Source organism: Schistocerca nitens, chromosome 3, assembly GCF_023898315.1.
Source record: "Schistocerca nitens isolate TAMUIC-IGC-003100 chromosome 3, iqSchNite1.1, whole genome shotgun sequence".
NCBI lineage: Eukaryota > Metazoa > Arthropoda > Insecta > Orthoptera > Acrididae > Schistocerca > Schistocerca nitens.
Window position 1 is genome coordinate 372,634,831 of NC_064616.1, and position 25,844 is coordinate 372,660,674.

The following is a 25,844-nucleotide window of genomic DNA, read 5'->3' on the forward strand; positions in this document are numbered from 1 at the left end:
ATGAAATAAATGAAGCTGCATCGACATAAAAGCTACATTGTAATAAATCTATGGCGACAATGGAAAATGTGTGTCAGTCCGGGAGTCGAACCAGAATTTCCTGCTTATCACAAACTGTCGTACTGACCTTTAGGCTATCTTTTGGTGGAAACAATAACGACAATGAAAGTTTTAGATAAGTATTTAGATGTGCTAAGGACCCTAATAGTTAATGAAAGAAATCCGTGTTCGAATCCCAGGGGAACAAATTTTCAGTTGTTACTATTGGATTTTGGAACGAAGACTGTGTTGAAACTTCATGAATTACCTAGAAGAAAAGAGTATATTGACACACCGTCGGTAAAGATTCGAAAATATTGTTATTGTGAATCAGAACAGTCTCTTTATTCAAACGAAGTAATGACTGCCATCGGTAGTCGGTTTCAAACTCATTCGATTTTTCCAGAGGGCTGTCGACAGCGTTCCTCGCAAGCGGCTTGTAATAAAATTGCGATCCTTTAGAGTACCGTCACAGTTGTGACACTGGATTCGTGATTTCATATCAGAAAGGTCGCAGTTCGTAGTAAGTGATGTAAAGTCATCGAAGTTATATCTAGCGGTCTCGAAAGACATATTATAGACCATTTGTTGTTGACAATCTGTATAATCAATTTAGGGGAATATCTGAGCATCCCTCTTGTATTTCTGCAAATGATGCTCCCGTTTACCGTGCTGTAAAGTCAACAGATTTTCAAAACCAATTTTAAAATGATATAAACAAGATATCTGTCTGGTGTGAAAGAAGGCAGTTGGCTCTGGACTATAAAATGGGGAAAAGGGGGGGGGGTGTCCTCCACTTAAGTACTAAAACGAATCCGTTAAATTTCGGTTGCTCGATATATCACTCAAATTTAAAAGTTCTCTATTCAGTTAATGTCTAGGGATTACAACTACGAACACATTGAAATAGAACGATCACATAGAGAGTATTATGGGGAAGGGAAAATAAAGACTGAATTTTATTGGTAGAAGATTAAGGTGCAACAAATCTTCTAAAGAGACTGTCTATATTATGCTTATCCGTCCTCTTCTGGAGTATTGCTGAACGCTGTGAGATGTTTACGAGATAGGATTGATGGGTGACATCGAAAAACTTCAAAGAAGGGCTTCTCACCTTGTATTATCATGAAACAGGGAAGACAGTGTCACTGATATGATACGCGAGTAAGTGTGTAAATCGTTATAACAAAGGCGGTTTTCGTTGCACCGAGACATTTCCGCGAAATTTCTACCGCCACCTTTCTCCTCCGAATTCGAAAATATTTTGTTGACGCTCACCGACATAGGGGAGAATGATCGTCGTAATAAAATGAGAGAAATCATAGTTCACACCGAAAAATTTTTGGGTTCGTTTTCCTAACGTGCTATTAGAGAGTGGAGCAACAGAGAAACACAATGAAAGTGATTCTGTGAACCATGTACCAAACAATTAACAGTTAACTGCAAAGCAGTCATGTTGCTGTAGATGTAAGTTTCTTCTATCCGTCCTTGAGATGCTCGAAACGATGTTGATTTTCAACAGGAAATGTAAGGTTCAAATGGTTCAAATGGTTCTGAGCACTATGCGACTTAACTTCTGAGGTCATCAGTCGCCTAGAACTTAGAACTAATTAAACCTAAGGACATCACACACATCCATGCCAGAGGCAGGATTCGAACCTGCGACCATAGAGGTCGCTCGGTTCCAGACTGTGGCGCCTAGAACCGCACGGCCATTCCGGCCGGCGGAAATGTAAGAGACGTAAGGGACAGAAAACAAGAACCTAAGGGAGACCGAAAACTCCGAAAGTATCATTGCTCAGAATTTGGTCTGAATATAGGTGATGATAGCGTAGTATGTTGGTGAAATGGTCAGAAATTATTTGCGACTGTCAGAAATTATTTGGGGTGGTTCACAGGTCTCACTGCGTCTTCTGTAAAATGATCAGTAAGAGGTTGACGTAATCCACAGTTGTTACAGCACCTTCTGTAAACATCACAAGTCTCATGTGGCCTAACACTGCAACCACTAGCCAGAGGATGTCCCGCCTTACATCAGCTCATCAGGAGCTTCCGTCAATAATGGCATGTCCTGACTAACATAACATTCATCGTCTTCACTCATGTGTAACGTGTATGAAGATGACTAATAGCATACAAAAAGTTATGCGATACCTCCTTTCCTCACTGTGTGAAGAGGTGAAACGGGAACCCACTACTTTACTCACTGTCCTAAGCGTCCCTAAGGTATGTTCATGATTCGTGGCTCGACGTTATCTACACAGTTTTAGTGTAGTAAATCAACCATGATGATAGATTAAGAACAGAAGGGAACAGCACAGTTCTATTCAAATAGGAGTCGACTACAGATTCAATTGAATATGTATATTTTGATAAAGGACGCACAAATAAATTAATATCAAACTCACATGATCGAACAAGGTAAAAAGCCAGTGAAATAGATGGCAAACGTTCATATGTACAGATAATAATACTGGACCGGGGGTCAACGCTTGATCCGTCAAGAAAAACAACATCGGTAAGTAAACAGACGACACGTACAAAATAAAGCAATAACACACGTAATTGAGGGTAAGCGAGATAGATACTATGTAATGGTGCACCATGATGGTAGAACATGCGAGATTACCTTAGAGGTGGTGGTGGTGGTTAGTGTTTAACGTCCCGTCGACAACGAGGTCATTAGAGACGGAGCGCAAGCTCGGGTTAGGGAAGGATTGGGAAGGAAATCGGCCGTGCCCTTTCAAAGGAACCATCCCGGCATTTGCCTGAAATGATTTAGGGAAATCACGGAAAACCTAAATCAGGATGGCCGGAGACGGGATTGAACCGTCGTCCTCCCGAATGCGAGTCCAGTGTGCTAACCACTGCGCGATTACCTTAGAGGTAACCCCGATGCGGTGATAATATTACGAGTCGCCATCGTAAATACGGATGATCTAACTGCCGCAACTAACGAACAAGAAGATAGCTGACTGTTTCTCCGGCTAACCAGCAATCTTTTATCGAACTTGTGGTACATGTAGCATCCAGATAAACCGGCATCATATGACACGGAAGAGGAAGGACCATGGATCCGAGGACTGACCATCCCTGCCACAGAAATGCGTCTTGAGCGCCGAAGAACTTCGGTCCCAGTGAGACAGAGCTCTTCCTTTGGGGATTATTTAAAACCTCGGGTTTCGAAGGAAACTTCCGACTGCGCAGAGGATTCTTCTTTTCATAGCCAACATAATTTTGAATGTTTGCACAGTTTTAGGCAGGCTGCTCAGTTATGTTAGATTACAAGATACTGGCTTCTTCTAACGGCCAGAACCAGTTCTCAGAGGAAAGTCATGCCTGAAGGCCCGATCGAACTTAGCAAAAAGGGCTCCCTTATAATGAAAAAGACCATCTTGGCAAAAATTACAGATTTTTTACTTTCACAACAATTACGACCCGAAGAAGGTTGTGGACAACACCTTTATATACTTCGTCGAGATATGCGAACCCTCAGTTAGTAGATGCCACTCATTCGTGAACGGTGTGGAGATGTGACTTCCTTTCTGGATTTACAAGTAATTTCGAAGTATTACTCAAATGTCACACAAACCCAAACTTAAAGGGTCTAGCACACACTTTTTTACGACATTTAATGAAAGTGACGCGAGCAACCGATCAATTAATTTCACAACATTGCAATCACTCTGATTTAAAAACGAAACGACAATCTGTTTCTTATGTAAATTCGACATAAGTTTCCCTAATCGAATCATTTCTTACAATTCTACTTAAAAATACTGTATACCGAAAAAAATCTCAAAATGAAAATTTGAAGCTTCAAATGTTTTGTACAAAACCCGAAATAATTATTTTTATTTTACTGTTAGACATGTATGCAACTTTGCAAAATTTTTAGACAGTCGTAGTGTCATAGTGGGAGACGACTCTGAGGTGATAGTGGCCAAGCGTGAACAATGCACTACCTTGTGCTGTTGCTCAATCACTTCCGCACAGTATATATTTCTTAACAACTTTGTACGTTCAGTCTTGTTCACACTTGTCGCTCATCCTCTTGTAGGAAATAAATTTAACTGTGACTTATTTCGACAGGCCATTCGAGATAGGTATTCTGTTTTGAAGAGGGAGGCAGTCTTCCAGCTCCAAGTTGTTGGATGAGCTGTGATTATTACTAACTGTGTCATCATCATACGTCGATTAGCAATGTATGCGTGTCAATACAGCATGTCAATATCCGACGTCTCGCAGTCTGTCGATGCTCTTTCCAAAATGATGAGGTCTCACAGTCTGCAGTTTGTCGAAATAGTTTAATCAGCAGCTTTCCAATTTCCCTACATGATACCGACAAAATATATTTGTAGTATCTTGGTACCCGATACACGCAACTGGCACAGCGTCTCATGGCCACCAAGTGACCCACGTGTGCTGAAGCCGATGGTTGAGGTATAGTCCTAATGCTGTGGCTGATCGAAGTATTGCAGTACAGACGCTTGATGACAGGAACAATTTGACGAAGCGATTAAATAACTGGAGGAAATTATTCTGAAAGAATAATATTTTTTTATTTTCTTCTGTCTCAAGCATACTGACAACAATTCAAAACGTGTTGTCATATGAGACGCAAGGAAACCAAAATAATAATTACTGTAAATGCTACTGCGAATGATCGCCAAACAAACAAACGTATAAAATTGTATATTTAAGTTGATGAAGCAAACTTATTTTTTCTTTTATGATTCTTGTGAAAAAATTGAAGGCTGTAGATGAAGCATCACATGAAGTGGAGGTCTCGAATCAGAGATAAAGATTTAGGTGAAGGAAAATCGAATATTTCCATAGATGTATACGTTGTGGGGATCCAACAGAAGACGACAGTTGTAATATGCGGATAGGCGTCATGAGATGGGTTTGTTTTGGAACACCGTTGGATTTGGGGTAGCGTAAGGGACAGTCAAAAAGTTTCCATTTGAGGGCATTGCTGCAGCGTATACGCAGCGTAATACGACTCCGATGCATATACAGAAGGACCGGCATCTAGCAAGGGATAAGTGTGGCATTCGCATATTATTTGCCAATACAGTATTTCAGCTCCGGTCTTACATTAAATTAACTGATGTTTGTAACATCAGACACAAGACAATTCCTTAAATGTGCTCCGTTGCTTGTAATTGATAATTCAGTGTATTGTTACATGTATCTGTAAGAACTCTGTATCTTACAAATCTGTGATAATAGTAAATTTTATTAAAGGTCCTCATACTAATTATCAATTTATTGCAACACTGTGTGAGGAAGTTGCATATAATTAAAAATTTTTATTGACCCACACCGAAGTTAGCAGCTTATCTCACGGAGTGTTCTCATATAGCATGAAGTTTATCTTTTTATCACCTGCTACACCTTTCCCAACGCAGAATCTGCGTTCAGTCTATGGCTTATTTAGCACACACTTTCTTAAAAATCAATTGTGTAAATTTGTTACTTCAGATCCCAAACTCGAACCTTTGTACTCTGCAGGACTGTATCGAATCATTCGTTAAAAAGCTGGGCGTTGAAAATATATAACCAAGTTTATAACTGCATCGTATTACGTGGAAGGATGTGTCTATCCCACTGTCCACCGCCTTCTGAGCACAGTGTTCCTGTAGCTGATACACCCATTGTACAAGCAAATGCAGTGTTGGGCCACTGTCAGCTATCATATCCTTGGAAGTCTTTTGAAATGCTTTAAGAAACTCAATCAATTCGTCGTTCAACTGGTAACGCAAATTTTCAAACAAATGTATTGTACTGAAGCCATGTAAAATTTTATCAATTTGTTCATGCTGCATAAACATGGATTTTAGCATGACATGTAAAGTATTCCAGCGAGTGTCAAAGTGTTGCTTTACGGTAAACTGCAACCGCAAGTCTTTTGTATGGCGACTCCCTTTTCCAATAATTTATGACATTTTTCGTTGCTTCCAGCGATGCATAAACATTAGGACAATATTCCTGGAACCGTTTATCCTCAAGGGCATGGCGCAGAGCAGTAGTCCTTATGGATTGGTTGTCGCACGGAAGGTGACAATAGATCTCAAGTTTCTTTTCCACATTTGCCCCAGATCATTAACGAACCTCGACAGATGGCTTGTAAATATCCCTATCTTGCGCGTGTTAGTTTCTATTTCCACCCATACATTCGTAGATCTTTTCTTCGTATCAGATGGGAACTCTGCAGCAAAGAGGACTTGATTTTCCCCCTGCAGCTCTCGCGAGATTGAATGCGTAGTAACAGAATGCGTGCTAACAGTCCGATAACACATTTTGGTGTACGTGTTTGTCCATATGTCAGTTGTATATGTGCATGAACCATTCACCATATCCTACAGCACTTATGGGACCATAGCCACATGTCATATGTCTGCAGTCTTTTTTTTTAGTTTTCGATAAACTGTTGACAGATGAGAAGGTGGGGTGCTGTGCTCCTATTTCTAGCAGTGACTTTGCAAGATCTTGAAAGCCTTCATATGCAACTGTGGTAAACAGCAGTAGATCTCTTGCACAGGTTCTTACATGCATCTCCCAAAAGGTTGCTGCTACTGTTGATATGACTATTAGGAGAAACTTAGCAGGTATTCAAGCGTCACAACAAGATACTGTTACTGCCATCACTTAAACCTAATAACTTGCAACAACAACTACACTCTGAAAAACATACAGATTTATTTTCAATATATACAATCTGTTTAAAATGTCACTATACCATTATATCTTAAGATTTCCTGAGGCAAGTGTAGGTTCACTTTTTCAGTTCCAAGACAACTTAATTTTTGTCTTCCTCACATTTTTAATGATTACACACTGAGACGACCTTTGTTTGTCAATTTGCATTTCGGTCATAATAATGTACAAAAATCCAAAAGCGCTCTAAAAAACCAAAACAGTTCGGATTTTATTAGGATATTATCAAGAAAAATTCAATAAAAGGAATACAATTTATGATACTGCTATATAAGATTATAATAAAAATGTAAATAAGTTCAATTCAACATTTAATTATGCATTAGATGAATAGAATTGATTTTAAGCTAAGTATATGAAAAACAGGTAATTGAATTTTCAATTATAACTGATAATGGACAAAAAAACACATGATTATTGGTATTTTTGTCCTTAAAATTGTTGTTAGTAAGAACAGAGTTTATAAATTTTTTCATTTAATGATTTCGATATTTCGTAAAATGTGTTTTATAATCTTTGTAAATGAACTACTGCTAAGCAGTAAAGGAAATTGCATTAGTCGAAATTTTCTAACTGGAAAGATAAAAGACAAAATTATAAACATTCTAGTAGATGTGAAATTAAATTTTATGTGAACTGGTAAACCTAATAATTCTTGGTGTTCGAAATACAAAAAAATTACTAACACACATCAAGCAAACAGAACAGCAACAAAAAAGGCAAGACAAAGAATTGAAGGTATTTATACAGTCAGAAAAAATAAAGAAAAGTAAATCAGTTTAACAATTTTGTTGGTGCTGCAATGCAATCTGCTAATATCCATGAAGAAGTGAATAATGAATTACATAAACTAAGGAGAAAAAACTTTTAAAAGAAGAAGTATTATTTCATTTGGTATATATGATTTATGACATGCAGAAGTTGAATGGTATCTCAAAAATAAAAGCACAATATAAATATTTTTAACCATAACTACTGGTTTTTCAAAATTTCCTTGGGCTATCCCATTTATAGTTAAGACTCAAAAATTTTTTTCAGAAGCTTTTGAAAAAAATTTCAAACCTTAGTTTACATTTCCATTGAACAACAGTTGAATGCCAGAGGTCCCATGCCCAGTGAAATCATATTGCAGTTATCATTGTGTTAACATGTGAACATGTAGGGGTGGTATGCTGTGAAACACAACAAAATTGTGCTCATTTGGTAGGGATGCCACAGACAACCATCGGTCCTACTTTACAGAGGAGACAACCCTCTGAACCCTACAGAACTTAGGGTTCACAGACTTGTCTGAATTAATGTCCTGGTGGTCAGTACTTGTAATGTTCTGGCTTGTCAGTGTATAACTACCAGTAGCTTGATAACAAAGTTCAGTACTTTCTTTATATTCTGGTTCCGTAACATTATAGTGAAAATTATACATTAATTCTTTTCATAAATCAAATATATGTATGCCAATATAAATATGATTATTAAACCAAATTTTAGTTTTATTCATACAGATAACAACTAAATTTTCATTAAATATTGTTCTTCCCTTAAAGTTTGGTTCTCCTACGAAATTATCACGTTTATGTCAAACTGAAACTAATTTTATACCGCCTCTGTTCCTGATATTTGTCATTGTTTCCCCAAATACTGAATTAATCATCAGATTTTGGAAGTATTTTTCAAAATCATTTTTTGCTTTTCTTCTCATTTCTGTACTGAAGTTTATATAGTGTTTTAAAAAATCAGATTTTTCAAATTATAAAACTTTACCTGTTTTTGTTAATTTCATCCCTATATGTAATTATTGTTTAAAGTTCCTGTTTTAAACAATAGAATTGTATGTATTATTTAAAGTAGTTGATAATTTTGTTTCTTTGATTACAGGCAAAATTTTATTTCTGGTAGCAAAAGGTAGATTTTCATGGAGGTCATGTAAATTTTTAGGGTATTCTAAATCGTTTTTACAAGTGTTTAAAATTTTGCTTCTTTTTTAGAATTAAATGATTTTGGTTGATATAACATTTAAAATATCAGGATATAACACCTCTTATATCTTTTCCAAATATTAAACCATATCATAATCATATAACATATGAAATGGTTGTCTGTCTTTTTTTTTTGTATGGAACTGAAAGATAATGCTGATGCTGCTGCTCTCTAAATCATTAACCTTTATACAGGTTTCCTAACATTTTCAAAAGCATCAGCTAATAATAAAATCATTTTAAATATAAATGATGATTTTTTTAAAATTTTTATTTTAAATTTTTTCTGAATAAATCTAATTTTTTCATAATCTTCACTGACATTACATTTATTTAATTTATTACAAAATTCCTTTTTTTAATATTCTCCCTAACTATCTGTTTAAGGAGAAGGATAAGCTCATTTTTAGTTACTAAATTTATTAAACCTTAAGAGAATTTTTTTATATTTTTCACTTGTTACTTCTTCAAATTTACCGAAAGTTTATCAAGGCCTGAAGCCTCAGATATACAAGTATGAATAAAATTTATTTCCAGATTTTCTGGTTTTCGCTGTTTGGTATTAAATCTGTTTCTCTTTTTTATGTTAATCTATCCTTTTGAAAATAAATGAGACTCCTATCATGATAAATTATGTAAATAAACTGATCCAAAAGTTAAATGGTATTAACTGTAAATTACAACTATTACACAATCTAATTACATATTTGTCCTGTTAAATGACTGTGATGATGAACAATTTTTATTATAATATATACAATTTTTTTCTGTGCAATTTTGCATTTATTATGTCTTGACTGTTCTTCAGAAATTAAAGGTTGCATTTCCTCTTAAGAATAAATTCTTCCTATTTCTTAAGCTGCATTTTTCATTCTTTTTTAAAAAAATTGAGGCTGTTTCAGCCACTATACACTATAGGATTTTCATAGTGGCCGTTTCTACATATATGATATAATAACAAAAATATTTGTTTGATGTTTTCGGTATTTTATAGTATATGGTTTGCCACTGAATTTTAGTTCAGTTCACTGTGTGTTATTCATTGTTAATTTTAAATGTATCTTTCAATCTTTCTGTATAGAAAGCATTAAAAGTATCATCTGCTGTTAATACAGGATATTTTTAATCATAATAATATACTTTCAGAACCTGCATAAATAACAAAACGAACTTTTTGAGCATACCTATAACTGTTTACAGTTTTATATGAGACTTTCTCCAGTAGTTCTACTTTTAATAGTTCATTAATTAAACAGTTTTTCGTAATTGTCTATATTTTATTCACTCTTAAAATGTAATAAATGTAAATCACTCATAAACTTTGCTTGCTCATGTTTTTTTTATCTGAGTTGAAACAAGCCTCCAAATGTTTTATTCAACAGTAATGTAAGTTACTTTCTTCTTAAAAATGTAATGAATTAATATGTTCTCGTTTTTGGATTTTGTTGTTTTTAATTGGTGTACTTGATTTTTTCATCCAAGAAATAAACATCAATAGGTGTATTAATTACAGACGTGATCTTCTTAAATATTATCAGCTGGAATTACGTATCCAAAAATATCAAGTTTTTGATCAGTATCAAGATCAAAATTTTTATATTTGTTAACTGTTTGTGGATCTTTATTTACAGGCTACAGTGATGAATTTATTGTCCACAAAAACAATTTCGATCATTATTTTTAACATTTTTAACATGTTTGAAAATTAGACATTTATTTTAAAATATTTTGTATCCATTCTCAAAACTTTGAGATATATCTTTCTTTGTAGTAATGCTATAATTTTGAATTTGATACGCAAATTCCATTACTTCATTACTCGTCTGCATTCTGCACTCACGATAAAATATGTAATTTATTGTCAAGCCATTACATAATTTGAAATTATGTTTAACTATTTTAATTAATTTTGGTTTCAATGCATTTAATATATGGTTAGGCTTAATTGAGTTTATATTATTTTTGTAATTTACAGTTTGCAATCTTTTTAAATGATTTATTAACTAGGTAACGGTTAACTTGTTTGCTTCTGAAATATGTTAGCAGAAAATGGAAATATTGGTTTCCATTGTCTAGCTTTGGCATTTTTGAAGACTTCACCACTATTTTCAGTATTGGAATAACGCAGTTATTTCCAATTTTTTCTTTTGAATCTTCTCTCATCGATGATGATGTTTTAGTTATCAAATTAGGTACTTTTTCTTCTCTTAATTTATAATATTCTCTTAAATAATTTTTTTGCTATAGTCACATAGTTGAGCTACAGTGAAGTTGTTTAATTGCTCACTCATTTGTAAGGAAAAGATGTAATAGATTTTTAAAAAATGAAGCATGTGGTAATTGACTAAATTAAAAGAAAATCTGTCTGTCTGAAAAATCCATATGAATACAAGATGGTAACTATTATCAAACATACATTGTACTGCATGTATTTGTGTTTTGGTTACTTCTATGACAAACACCATCCAGAATTCTGTTCTAGCACAGCAAGTGACAGAGTGTAAAACAATCCTGTAATCCATTGTGTAACGAATGGTATACATATTTCAAAATAGTTTGCTCTACTGGTTGATTCATTAATTAAAATTACTAATATGTTGTCCTGTACAACTGAAGAAAAAGTACATGAGTAGGACTTGAACTTAAACCACTAACATGATGGATGTGTACTTTTTTTATGCTACCCTGTCTTTTTTAGAAAAACTGTCTTAACCACCGTTTTTTATATCGACCAAAAAAGTGGGCAAGAGTCACCGCCTGAGGCCTTGCTGCAATGTTCCGTTTTCCCCCTCAGAAATAAGAATTGTGGAGGCCATAGGATCCAACAGCACCAAAATGCATCAAGGGAAAGAACAATTTTTTTTACCATCAACAATGTGCTGCAGAACTTCATTCCATTGTGTGCCTGATATTACTAAGTGGAACGTAAATGAAAGCTGGCCATTGTCAGCTAGCAAACAGGAAGAAAAACAAAAGAGGTCATCTCTTTACAATGTGTGGATGCTCCACGGCGCTATTATAGATTAACGACTCGTGTCTTCTCGTAGCGATGTGGTCACCGTTGGTAGTTCAATCCTTACAAAATCGGTTTGTGGTTCAACATTTCTTGATATAGATAATACAGCTGTGAAGTAGGTTTTAGAATGTGCTCCAGAGAAAATTCGAGCAATATTGCTGGTACGTGGGGTATTTTATGATCGCGCAGTGTCTTTCTTTCAGTAGTGCAAAAAATCGACGACTGTTTCCTTGCTGTCACCGAACACATAATGGACAGGCTACCCAATTACCATGTCACAGAATTCGTTCTTGTTATCGCAAAATACACCTCCTGCGGAAAGAGGAATGATTGTGTAGTCATCCAGTCAGGAGCCACATCTGTGAGGAAAGCCAACACCTTGAGCATCAAATGCCAAACAGCCTTCGCCTGCCCGGTGACAGAGCGATGGTCATCTGAATCTATCACTCCGCAGGTGACACATACGATGAACAGTCAACAATGTGATTTTGATGTAGGCAAGACTGTCACACCCACTTTCTATTAACTGTTACATACCAACGATACTGAATGCCTTCATCATGAGTGGTGGTGGACGCCACCTACCACACTCCACTCCACTTTGTATGGGGTATTTCCTTTCAGTCACGTTCAGTGCCCTACACAGTTGCAGTGTGGCGTATATCGCCCTCGTCAGTGTCAGGCGTGTGCACAACAGTATAGTGCAGATGTAACTTAGTTCAAGGAAGAATTCACCAATGTAGAAGAAAGCTTTGGAATGTCCAATAACAGAACCGAGGGAGAGAGACAGATTGGCACTAAGACCTCCAGCAGCAGGACTGTAAGACACCTCAGACAAGGTAGCCACATCTTTTTCTAGCAGCTTTCGAACAGAGGCTTCACTGTGTCCTGAACATGAGGAGGACCCAAGCCCCCTCTGCCCCTCAGGAGGGAGACAGACTTGTAGCGGATCTTAAACACTATGCCCATACTAGCAAAGCATCCCAAAGCCACCAGCATGTGGAAGGCCATAGGTGGCGGGATCGGAAGCGTCTGCACAACTTGGAGAATGCGCATGGCAAATACACGTTCTCATATCGCGTCCTAAGACAGTAAGCAGTTAGTCTTGCTCTCATCTGGTTTAATAGAGACCTGCATTTGATTGTTACCAAGTGTCGCAGATCAGTTGTAAAGTCAATGCCCAAGAAATGCGTTGTGTCACTTATTTTTAGGGTGCTGACACATCCAGTGTGCAGCCTCCTCCCTATAGACGGAGCATGTGATATTTACACTTTGAGACTACCTGCCAATGTCGCTCTAAAAGGTCGCCATCCATGCCAATTCTGTGTGGATATCATCGCCACCACGAAAGAAGAGTATCAGGCAGAGGCAGTGCACGAAAAATGTGTCCACTTAGTGTCATCCCCACCAGATTTTATCAGAGGCCACAGATCGGGAGTTCGAAAGCAAAGGGGTGCAGTATCGCTGAGAGAGGACAGTCCTGTCTCACTGAGAGCTGCATCAAAATGGCTCTGAGCACTATGGGACTTAACATCTATGGTCATCAGTCCCCTAGAACTTAGAACTATTTAAACCTAACTAACCTAAGGACATCACACACATCCATGCCCGAGGCAGGATTCGAACCTGCGACCGTAGCGGTCACGCGGTTCCAGACTGAAGCGCCTAGAACCGCACGGCCACACCGGCCGGCAGCGGTGTGAGATGGCTGCTGTACAACAACCTGGACGTTGCGGCACATTTATGATGGTGTTGATTGTGTATAGGTGCCCCATATGTCGTAGTACACATGGCCAGCCCTACCAAAGGCCTGTCTGAAGTCGAGGGAGGTCAAGACCTCAAGCATGTGGCAAGCCTGGGCAAGCCCAGTTATGTCGCAATACTGGCAGAGAGTTGTGTGGACGTTACAAACGCTTCCTAAGGATGCCTACTCCTGTGAAAGATATAACGGACTGTCCACTCGACGTGTGCCATCAGGTGTCGAGTGAAAACCTTCATTTCACTGTTTAGTAAGGTCCAGGGGCGATAATAGCAGATCCTGGATCCATCTTGTGGTTTATATAAGGGGCATTCAAATGACACCCGCTCACTAGTGTAAAGTAACGGTCACTATTTCATTAAGTCAAAAATGTAGTTATAAACAGTACACATACTCAAAAATAGTCGCCGAAACTGTTGGCACATTTATCCCATTGCAACACTAGCCAGTCGATTCCGTCCTTAAAGATGCTAGTAGGCTGCTGTCGGATCCAGGCCTGGACCCAGTCACACACTTCATCGTCCGTTGCGATGTTGTTTTAGAGATCCAAACACATGAAAGTCACATGATGAAAGGTCGGAACTGCATGGTGGATGTTCCAGAGTTTCCCACCGAAGCTGCTGAACTGTCGTCTTCACCGCATTGGCGGTGAGTGGGCGGACATCATTATGCAAGAAGAGAACGCCACTGGACAACATGCCTCGGCGTTTCGACTTGATGGCTCGTCTAAGATTCTGTAAAGTGCCTGGATAACACTGGGCATTGATGGTTGTTCCTTGTTCCAGGAGCTCGACAAGCAGTGGGCCCTTATGATCGAAAAATAAGGACCTCATGACCTTACCAGAACTGGTGTGCACGCCCTTTGATTTCTGTGTAGGTGGTGAAGTCGCATGTTTCCACGGCTTGCTCTGATGCTTGCTTTCCGGTTAAAAATTGTGACACCTTGTATCGTCACCTGTGACAATACGCGAGATAAAGCCGTATTCCTCCTCATGATAACGTTGCAGATGACTCAAAGACGGTGCCGTTCGAGTATTGCACCATTCGACTGTCAGTTTGTGGGGAACCCACTGCGCACAGATTTTTCGAAAGTTCAAGTGTTGATGCATTATGGTGTGGATCTCGTCTACGGTGATTCTGCGATTGTCCAAGAGTAAAGCTTTCATTTCCGCAACCATTTCCGGTGTGATGACACGATGACCCTGTCCTGCCTCGTGATGACTGGGTGTTGTGTGATGTCCTTAGGTTAGTTAGGTTTAAGTAGTTCTAAATTCTAGGGGACTGATGACCATAGATGTTAAGTCCCATAGTGCTCAGAGCCATTTGAACCATTTTGACCCTGTCCAAGACTAGCATCGTCTTCTAGTGACTCGCGCTCCTCAAGGAATCGTTTGTGCCATTCCACAACACTTGAACGACTCGGACTGTACTCACCGTACACAGCCTTCATCCGTCGATACATTTCACGGCCTCCAACTCCTTCTGCTGCCAAAAATCGATTTACTCATCGTTGTTCCTGCTTACTTGCCTACATGATCGGTAGTGGACGATAACTTGTGTGACCACACCTTATCTTTGGCGTGAAACCACACTGGCGCTATGTAACATCAAACGGAGTGCACGTGTCAGTCTCGCTACCAATAGATGGCGCCAACATACGCGCAATTACGTGGTTCCGCCTTATATGTAAGGCAAAGGTAGACCCACTGACCAGGTTTCATTCGAATGAACCTCAAGAATGGTCAAAATCAGTCCTTGAAGGAAGGCCCCACTGAGCTGCACTGTGGGAGAAAGAAGATTGTGGCAGGTGTACATCCAGGCAGGCGCCAGCAATTGCTGGGTATTAGAACTCTAGAAGGAGGCTATGAGATCACAACAACTTATGAAATGCTCCTGGCTGCATCGCTTCAAGGACCTCCTCCTCTGTTACATCTTTCGTAACATCCACTTCTGTAGCTAGGGAGATTGTGCCAAAATTGAGCTGAGATACCTCCAAGATCACCTTCGGTGGGTTTTTCATCAAGGATATGATACATGGATGGTCCCTCCTGAGCCACTCGGTCCTGAGTGTGCGCCCTGACGATGACCACCTCAAGGTGGTGGCCTGTGATGGTGGTCTGGCACTTAATGCAATTCACAGTCGTCTGCCCTGTGCGCGAGTGTAATGGTGTGTAGTATTTCCAATAGAATGGTGTAATAGTAGTCCATTGAATGTCACCTCCATGCCACCATATTTCTTCAGAGCCTATGAAGGTCTTCTGGAGGGCAGGCTTGGTGCAGGTTAACCACCATGTAAGGACAGACTGTTAGACGCAGCACTGGTGAGTGCAGGAGTCACACATATCTTCTTTGAGCTGCTGACATTCTGGAGAAGAAAGGTGGGCCACATTCAGCCTCATGGACCATGGCTGTGATATACTCTCTGATGAATGAGGATGATGGCATAGATACAGACTGCGTGGTCGGAAAACGCTACCATCCACACTTCGGCAACTCTCGTCACCCTGAAAATGGAGTGTGGGATGTAAACTCGATCAGTGTAGCTAGATGAGTGACTGATATAGTGTGTAAAGCCAGACTGATCGCGATAAACATGTCCCCATGAGTCCACAAGCTGGAGATTTTTGACAATTATGGCAAATTCTGCACAGAAAGATGACATGGTAACTGATCCTTGGGTGCTTGGGTGCAGTTGAAATTCCCTCCCAGTACCAAGGCGTTCTGCCATCCCATAAAGAGGGGCATGACTGCACCTGTGAAGGAGGTAGATCTTTCACAACACCAGCCTGATCCAGATGGCGCATAGATAATGATGAGCCTGACTTTTTTGATAGTAAAAGCCATACCTCTGGAGTAAGGGAGATACTTGACGACTTCAGCAAGTATACTTTCACCGAGCAGGATCGTCACTCCGCTGCCAGTGGCAGACATATGCGACACACAAGTCATGTAGCCGAATGATCCTGTGAAATCCTCAACATACACTCCCTGGGGGAGGGCAGTGTCAGTGTTTGCTGTGTTGCGTGTGTCCTGGATCATGGCCAGATAATGGTGTGCACATATGTTACTGAGATTAAGTGTTGCTAGGGAGTAAGTCTGATTGGCCGCGCCCTCGGTACAGTGCTTGTGGCCGCCAAGGGCGGCCCCTTCATAGGTTCCAATGCAGTTGGGGTCACTGTGATGGGACAGGGGTACACACAGCCGAGGGGGAAATCCCATACTCAGCTCCAATGGGGTGCTCTGATTCATCCTCGATGTCGTCCGCCCAAGAGCCAGATGTGATACTTAGTGGCCGCTGAAGAGTACAGTCAGTGGAATGCTCATGTGCATACTCAGTATCAGAAGGTGGACCATCAGTGGCAGTCGTATTTGCTTCAGTCGCTGCAACCTCGTGATGGGACAGATGGATTGCGTAAGTGGAGTAAATCTACTGGATGCCTGGGTGGCGGAGTCCTTTGCATCATCCGATGGTGAGTCCATATCCTGATAGTCTATCGAAAGAAAGCAATCAAATGATGGTGTATCGTAACAATTCTTGTGTTTCAACTGGGACAGTTGTTTGCGGACATGCTGCTTCATATTAGAGTGCAAGTGGCCGTTATTTGGTCCTGCCCCCACTGGGAAGAAGTCAGAGATCAGTAAAGTTCCTGATTCTACATCTGTCTTCTCAAGAAGGTCAGCCTGTGGGTGTGAGTGGTCGTTTCTCTTAGGGAGTTTGGACAGTGACAACATGGAAGGAGGTGTGTGGTCTGTCATGCAGTCATCAACTATCAACAGCAGCAGGGTGTGTTGGTTTTGGACAAGGGTTAGGTTACGTTAGGTTAGGTTAGTAGCTTTTGTAGCCACCACGTAGTTGAAGGGAAGTGCCGTGGGTGCTACAGAGAGTGCAGTGTTGCCGACCGTTGTCTGAAGCAGTCTGCATTGGATACATGCCGATCGGAGATAGCTTTCCTGGCTGCAACAGACACAAGGATGTAGCTGACCATCATGCATGAGAATTGTCCTGCGGCCCCTGGTAACTAAGTAGGACGGCATGTACTTCGTCAGTTCAATCTGGACTTTCCGCACGGCGTTTAAGAAGTGACATATCTCAAACATTTGCCATTTTTCAGCCAGGTGGCTTATCTAATTACTGTATGGTTTGAACATTGCCATCACATCTAGTGAGACTTCGAAAGGGAGCGTGAAGAGCCTCAGATTGCACAAGCTAGTTCCAGCATTGTCCATCGTGACAGCCTTTATATGTCAGTCACAGTGCCGAAATTTGAGATCACAAGCGTATCTGCCACAAATCTGTGTACGTCTTCTAGTTTATTACTTAGAAATTGGTGGCGCTCCAAGTAACTGATAAGTGGTCCCAATGATGCCTTGAGGTGTAATATGAAGTCCGTCCTTGATAAAAATTTCAGTTTCTTCTGCTCTACGTCTTGCGTCATCCACTTTAAAAGAGATTTTAGGTGTGACCTGGCTGTATAATCGTGCTATGGTGCTCTCGAAAGACCGACATGATACACTTTGTGCAGTGAGAAGGTAAACAGGAAACACTCGTACGTGCACTGCATGACGACAGGTGCAAGCAAGAAGTCCTCGCCTCACCAACGTCAAAGGCTAGAACTATTGATATAGCAGATACTCATAAATTTTCAACATCAAATTTCTGCGAAACTTAGGGCCATTGCATGAAAAGCCGCTAGCCAAGTACTGAGTGCAAGTTCTCCTGCAACATACCCAGGACTCATTAAAATCCGTAATTAACAGGCCTGATGGTCCCTTGTGAGAAAGATCGTGTTAAGGTTCCAGTTTTCAACCTCTACACGGATGCCAAAATGGACAGATAGTGTGATATCTGATCGCTAAGAAGAACATCAGCTAAAATTTACGTAACGAAGAAAAGAAGACAGTACCTGATGAAATACTAGTACGGTTATACACAGATAATCCGATAGGACTTGCTTCTCTTCTTGTACCAGTTTGTCACAGGCCGTTGGAACATTGGAGCATTTCAAGTGGTTGGACAAAGTTCGTTTTCACAAAGGATCTGCAGATAGCTGCGCATAAATATAGGTCCATATCGCTGAGGTAAAGCCGGCCGGTGTGGCCGTGCGGTTAAAGGCGCTTCAGTCTGGAACCGCGTAACCGCTACGGTCGCAGGTTTGAATCCTGCCTCGGGCATGGATGTGTGTGATGTCCTTAGGTTAGTTAGGTTTAATTAGTTCTAAGTTCTAGGCGACTGATGACCTCAGAAGTTAAGTCGCATAGTGGTCAGAGCCATTTGAACCATCGCTGAGGTAAATATGCTGAAGTAATATGAAATACGTTTTATGCTCGCATATTATGAGCTATTTTGGGGACTGAATGTCTCTTCTCTCAGAATGAACACTGGTTCTGCAACCCACTTTCTTGTGAAACTGGGCGCTCTCTTTCCGTTCATGATGTTCAGAAGGCAGTAGATAATGGGATCCAGGTTGAGGCCATGTTCCTAGTCATCCAGAAGGGGTTTTATATAGTCTGCACTGTCATCTAGTAAGCCAAGTCCCAGCTTTAGCTTTGTGATTTGGACTGATGACTTCCTGACAGGTGGAAGGCAACGCTGGGTTCGTAATTGTAGAACCCTTCAGGGGCTCAACATTTAATTTCTGGGTTCAGGCTTCCTGACTCCGGTTTTCTGAGCTGGGGTCTGGTAAGCGCCGCCAGTTCTCTGTCACTGTAAGCCCTGGGTATACTTCAGCGATCACTACACAGCAAGGCGTTAAAACAAAGTGTGTCACAGTGAATGGGGGTCTTATCTTGACTTCCAATGTCACGAGGATGGTAAAAGTCTCTATACAGAAAAAAAAAACAATCTCAGGATGTGATGCGTGCCGATGAGATGCATAGCTGTTGAGGTGGAACAGTCGTTAGCAGGCAACCTCAGGAGAACCTGCCACACTCAGTTGTATAAGGCTTACCTAGGCATGTGGGGCTCCGTCTAGGTAGACTTCTATTTACCTAGCTAGTTCTGGGATCGACATGGAACGCTTGAAATTCTCTCCTTCTCCACCTAGCGGAAGTAGTGGGTCGCTGTTAGGTACCAACATCCAGTCAAATAAGAGGGCTCATGTAGTCAGTCCTCCAGACTTCAGAATTCTAGTACCTATAGTAACAAAATGCATGCTGCTGGATCTAATGGGTTTTTATTAGTTAAAGAAAAAGAGGAAAGCTTTGAAAAGTCTCACCTTTTTACAGTCAAAATGATTTAGAGGGATTTGCAGATGCCTTAAAATCTATTAAGCGATTGCAAAATGGGACACTGTTGATTGAAACCTCAGGTTCCCTCCAGAAATCCAAAAACCTTAGAGAATACCCTATTAAAACTGAGCTCCACACCACAATGAACTACAACAAATGTGTTGCAATGTGCAGGGACCTGGTGGACATCCGCAAAAAAGGTGTGAAAGTCGAGTGTGCTCAAGAAGCCATTGTAGATGTGCAGAATACCATGAAAATGGTGGAAGGTGATCTGATGAAATCCGACTCGTTCATTTTCCCTTTTAATAGCATGACACTCGCAGAGCATGTTAAAGTAGGTTTTCTTTGCTTAAACGTGTTGCCCTAAGTCCCTAACCAAATATTCTGTTTAAAACGCCAGCGCATGGGACACTTCTGGCAAATGTGTGCCCACCAACTAGTCTGATGTTCATCTCCTCTGAAGTGTGTCAATTGTTCTTGGAATCATTTTGTCTGTAGTAGGGTCTGCAATGTCTTCCTTGAAGAAAGGAAGGTACAGGAAATCAGAACAACAAATCGCGTTCCATATGGTGTGGCCAAAAATATCTGTAAGGCCATGTAGCCCCCCCCCCCCCCCCCCTTTTCATGTTCGCTACCTCCTTTCCATCAGTTGCTAAACAGCCGGTTCAGAAAACCGACGCTGTTACACAACGGAGGTTGCTAGTGTCTGCACTAGTACCTTTGTTTATTAATGCACTTGTGGTGCAGCAGTTACTTCGAAGCCCATACCGAGTCCCAGAACATCAGACACGGTCGTGGTAGCCATCGTTACGGAGCTCTCTGCTCCTCCAAGACCTCAGTCTGGTCCACCCTCTAGCACTGCCCCTACCATCTCCTTGGTTGTGCCTCCAAAGTCTCCCCAGGCAAAAAAATCAAACTCAAACGAAAAGAATCAGCCACTGACACAGACAGCAAGTACGCAGTCTGACGATGTCAACGTCGCTCTTTCTGACATCTCCCACGTTTCATCTTGGGAGCTGATGGACCTTGATATCGGCCTAGGGCACAGATCTCGCCCCAAGACCAATTCTCCACCCTCTAAGACCCCCCCCCCCTTCCTCCTTGGCGGAGAGACAGGATGAAAGTGCAACCCCATGGATAAATGACTCCGATGCTACAGTGGAATACTAATGGTTCAGGATACACGTTTAGGAACTGAAACTCCTAGTACAGGTACGCCCTCTGCGTTACCGCCTACAGTCAAGCGCCGGCACCCAGTCGGGAACGACAGGTAAGAGAAGGCTGTGAGAAGAAGTCAGCCAATTGCACGCTGACCAGACATCCCTCCAGGACAACAACGCGACAGCAGCGGCTCCTATGTGAGGAGGACATAAGCGCCACGACCGACTGGTGACGGCTCAGTTCAATAGCAGCTTCAAGATTAGCGATTTGGATAGCAGAGTCAACTCTAGTCACTTCACTTGTACTCTCTATGTAGCACAGACTTGAGACTGTTGTACTGAAGAAGACTGATTATTTCGTATGTCGCCCTTTGCTTGCGCCACATATGTGTAACTGTCAAAGCTAAGTATTGTAATTTTCTTATTGTAATAAAACTCATTAATACGACTTGTTTGAGTGTTTGCCTAACGAACCGAGTATGCAGGCTTCCTAGACACCATTCTCTGTGCTTGGGTTTGCAGGACACACATTCTAAGGCATCTGTTGCCCATGTACTATGGGTCTATACCCATGATCAGAAGGATGACCTAGTTGGGGAAAGGGATAAGGGAGGTTTTTTTTTTGTCAAGAACACACACTACTCCTCTGCTCTCTCTTTGGTTACTGACCTCCAAGCGCTTGGAGCTGAAGTTGATATGTGTCAGAGAATCACTGTTGGCTCACTGTATTTACCTGTGCAAGATGCAATTGACTCTGAGGCTGTCACACACCTTAAAGCACAACTCCCCTTATTATTTCTCGTAGTGGGAGACTTAAGCGCTCGACCTCTACTTGCCCTGGAGGTCGGGTTCTGGAGAGCCTCATAACGTCTAACTATCTGTGCATTCTCAACATATGGACTCCTACTCATATCTGTTGTGTTACTGGGTCATTCTCAGCCATCAGCCTCTCTTTCTTCTCATCAGCCCTCATAGACTTTGTTCGCTGGGAAGTCGCTGACTATCTTCATTTAAATGATCATTTCACATTCCACTTTTACCTACTGCCTAGAGCTCTTCCTGAAAGCTTACAGCCACAATGGATGATCAACAGAGATGACTGGACACTGTTCGGTCAACTGTCTGTGTTTGAATGCGGTGACAGCGTCCAGGAGTGGCTGAACCACATCACACAAGTGATCCAACATGCCACTGACTTCTCCATCCCAACGTCCTCACGTTATATTAGGAGGATACCTGTCCGTTGGTGGACTTCTTAATGGCATTCAGTAATCTGGACAAGGTATCGACTCTGAGGCGATTTTGGTGCCATCCCACGGCGAGAAACCTCGCAGCCTTGCGATTAGTGAGACACATCATCAGAGAGAGAGAGCAAGAAAAAGTCATCGCAAGCGTTCCTGAACTCCATAAACCATTCCACTTGTTCTACAACAATATGGGGAGCCACCAAGAGGATTTCCGGAAAAGGCAGACGGTTACCTAGGTTACCTACAGCAGCATTGTTGAAACAGCGGTGTCTCCAGACAGCACACAGAGATGTCGCTCAGACGATTGCACAGCATTTTCTAACAACTGCTGCCAATGCCTGCCAGGATCTGACGTTTCCCTGCTACCATGCGACTGCAGAGAGAGGCAAGTTGGACTTCAGATACAACAATTACAAGTCTTAGAACTGCTCGTTCTCACTGTAGGAGCTGGATTTGGCACTGTCTAACGTTCGTGATAGAGAACCTGGTTACAGTCGAATTTGGTACAGCACACTGTGGCACTTCCAAGCACTTCCTACTGTAGTAGGCGTGGGCTTCGTGTCTATCTTGGCTACAAAAATGCGTTCACTACGCTGGTCGTAGTAGTTTATCTGCGTTCCTGTTTTTTATTCATTATTAGTCCTACTCCTGCATGCCCCCTATTTGATTTTGTATTTGTAACCCTGTATTCACCTGACCAGAAGTCCTGTTCCTCCTGCCACCGAACTTCAATAATTCTGACTATATCTAACTTTAACCTATCCATTTCCCTTTTCAATTTTTCTAACCTGCCTGCCCGATTAATGGATCTGACATTCCACGCTCTGATCCGTAGAACACCAGTTTTGTTTTTCCTGATAACGACGTCCTCCTGAGTAATCCCCACCCGGAGTTCGGCATGGGGAATTATTTTACCTCGGGAAAATTTTACCGAAGAGGACGCCATCATCATTTAATCATACAGTAAAGCTGCATGCCCTCGGGAAGAATTAGGAGTGTAGTTTCCCCTGGTTTCCAGTCATTCGCAGTACCAGCACAGCAATGCTGTTTTGGTTGATGTTACAAGGCCAGTTCAGTCAATCATCCAGACCGTTGCCTCTGCAACTACTGAAAAGGCTGCTGCCCTCTTCAGGAACCACACGTGCGACTGCCCTCTCAAAATACATCCCTCCGTTGTGTTTGCAAATATAGTACGGCTGTCTACACCGCTGAGACACGCAAGCATCCCACCAATGGCAAGGTCCATGGTTCAAGTGGTGCGGAAGGTGGGGGGGTGGGGGTGGGGGTGGGGGGGGGAGCGCTTTAGTGTATATGAAGTAAAATCGTCATAACTTCAGAACGGTTTGAGGTAGGAAGTTAAAATTGCACGGCTGGCCTCGAGGCATGGTGGTTCAAAATGGTTCAAATGGCTCTGAGCACTATGGGACTCAATTGCTGAGGTCATTAGTCCCCTAGAATTTAGAACTAGTTAAACCTAACTAACCTAAGGACATCACAAACATCCATGCCCGAGGCAGGATTCGAACCTGCGACCGTAGCGGTCTTGCGGTTCCAGACTGCAGCGCCTTTAACCGCACGGCCACTTCGGCCGGCTCGAGGCATGGTGGGAATTGGTATGTGCATGAATGGTTTGGTTTAGCGACGAACTCCACTTTCATTTGGATGGGTTCGTCTAACAAACAGGATTGCTGCATTTAGGGGACGAGAATCCGCATTTCGTGATCGGGATATCTCTTCACCCTCAACGGGTGACTGTGTTGTGTGCAATGTCCAGTCACGAAATAATCGGTGCGATATTCTTTGTTGGCGCGGTGACAGCCGAACGATACGTGAAGGTTTTGGAAGACGATTTCATCCCCATTATCCAACGTGACCCTGATTTCGACAAGATGTGGTTCATGCAAGATGGAGATCGATCTCATCGAAGCAGGATAGTGTCTGACGTCCTGGAGGAGCACTTTGGGGAACGCATTCTGGCTCTGGGGTACCCAGAAGCCACTGGTATGGCCCGTGATTTGCTGCCATTTTCTCCGGATCTGAACATATGCGACTCTTTTTTGTGGAGCTATATTAAAGACAGGGTGTACCGCAATAGCCCCAAAACCATTTCTGAGTGGGAACAGCCATTGAGGAGGCCATCGAATGCATCGATATTCCGACACTTCAGCGGCTCATGCTGAACACTATTCGGCTGCGCCACATCATCGCCAATGGTGGCAGGCATATCTAACATATCATAACCTAAATTCGAATATCTGTAGTGACGTTTGCATGTTTAATAAAGTGTGTGCACTGCGTAGGTTGTTACTAATTTACTTTTTTTCATATAGTTAAATAATTATCACCTTGTAAGTAGCTCCAACGTTTCCGAAGGCGTCTGTACGAAGACTAAAAGACATAACAGAATCTCAACATCTTTGTGTTCGTATTACGTGTGATGGAGTAGTTTCACTAGAGGACAGTCGTTTCAGAACATGTAGACAAATCATCCTCTCCGTATTACCGCATCGAATTTGGCAGGAGATCCAATGAGCATATCTCCTATGTAACTGCTGTTGCTCCTTCGCTGGTACTCCCTGTCAGTGACTTGAATGGAATGAATTCCACGTATGTTTTGCTTACACTGAAGTGACAAAAAATGATGGGATACCACCTAATATCGCGTCGAATCTCCTTTTGCCCAGCCAAGTTCAACAACTCGACCTGCCATGGAGCCAACAAGTCGCTGGGAGTCCCCTGCAGACATACTCAACCATACTGCCCCTATAGCTGTCCATAACCACGAAAGTGTTTACGGTGCAGGATTTTGTGCACGAACTGACCTCTCAATTACGTCCCATAAACATTCGATGGCATTCATGTCGGGCGATTTAGGAGGCCAAATCGTTCACTCGAAATTCCCAGAATGTTCTTCAAACCACAGCGAACAATTGGGGCATGGTAACATGGCGCATTGTCATCCATATAAATGAAGTCCATAAATGGCTGTAAATGGTCTCCAGGAAGCCGAAAATAAACATTTACAGTGTATGGTCGATTCATTTGGACCAGAAGACCCAGGTCATTCCATGTAAACACAGCCCACAGCATTATGGAGCCTCCAGCAGCTTGCACAGTGCCTGGTTGACAACTTGGGTATATGACGTCGTGGGGTCTGAGCCACACTCTTACCCTATCATTAGGCCTTACCAAGTGAAATCGGGGTTAATCTGACCAGGCCACGAGTTTCCAGTCTTCTAACGACCAACCGATATGGTCACGAGCCCAGCAGAGGCACTGCAGGCGATATCGTCTTGTTAGCAAAGGCACTCGCGCTGGTCATCTGCTGTCATAGCTCATTAACGCCAAATTTCCCTGCACTGTTCTAACGGATGCGTTCGTCGTACGTTCCAAATTGATTTCTGCAGTTATTTCATGCAGTGTTGCTTGTCTGTTAGCAATGACAACTTCACGCAAACATCGCTGCTCTCGGTCGTTAAGTGAAAGCCGTCGGCTATTGCGTTGTCCATGGTGAGAGAAAATGCCTGAAATTTTGTATGTTCGGAACGGGCTCACTCTTGACACTGTCGATCTCGGAATATTTAATTCTCTAAAGATTTAGAAAATAGAATGTCCCATGAGCCTAAATCCAACTACCAACCCGCATTCAGAGTGTGTTATTCCGATTGTGCGCCCATAATCGTGTCGTAAACCTTT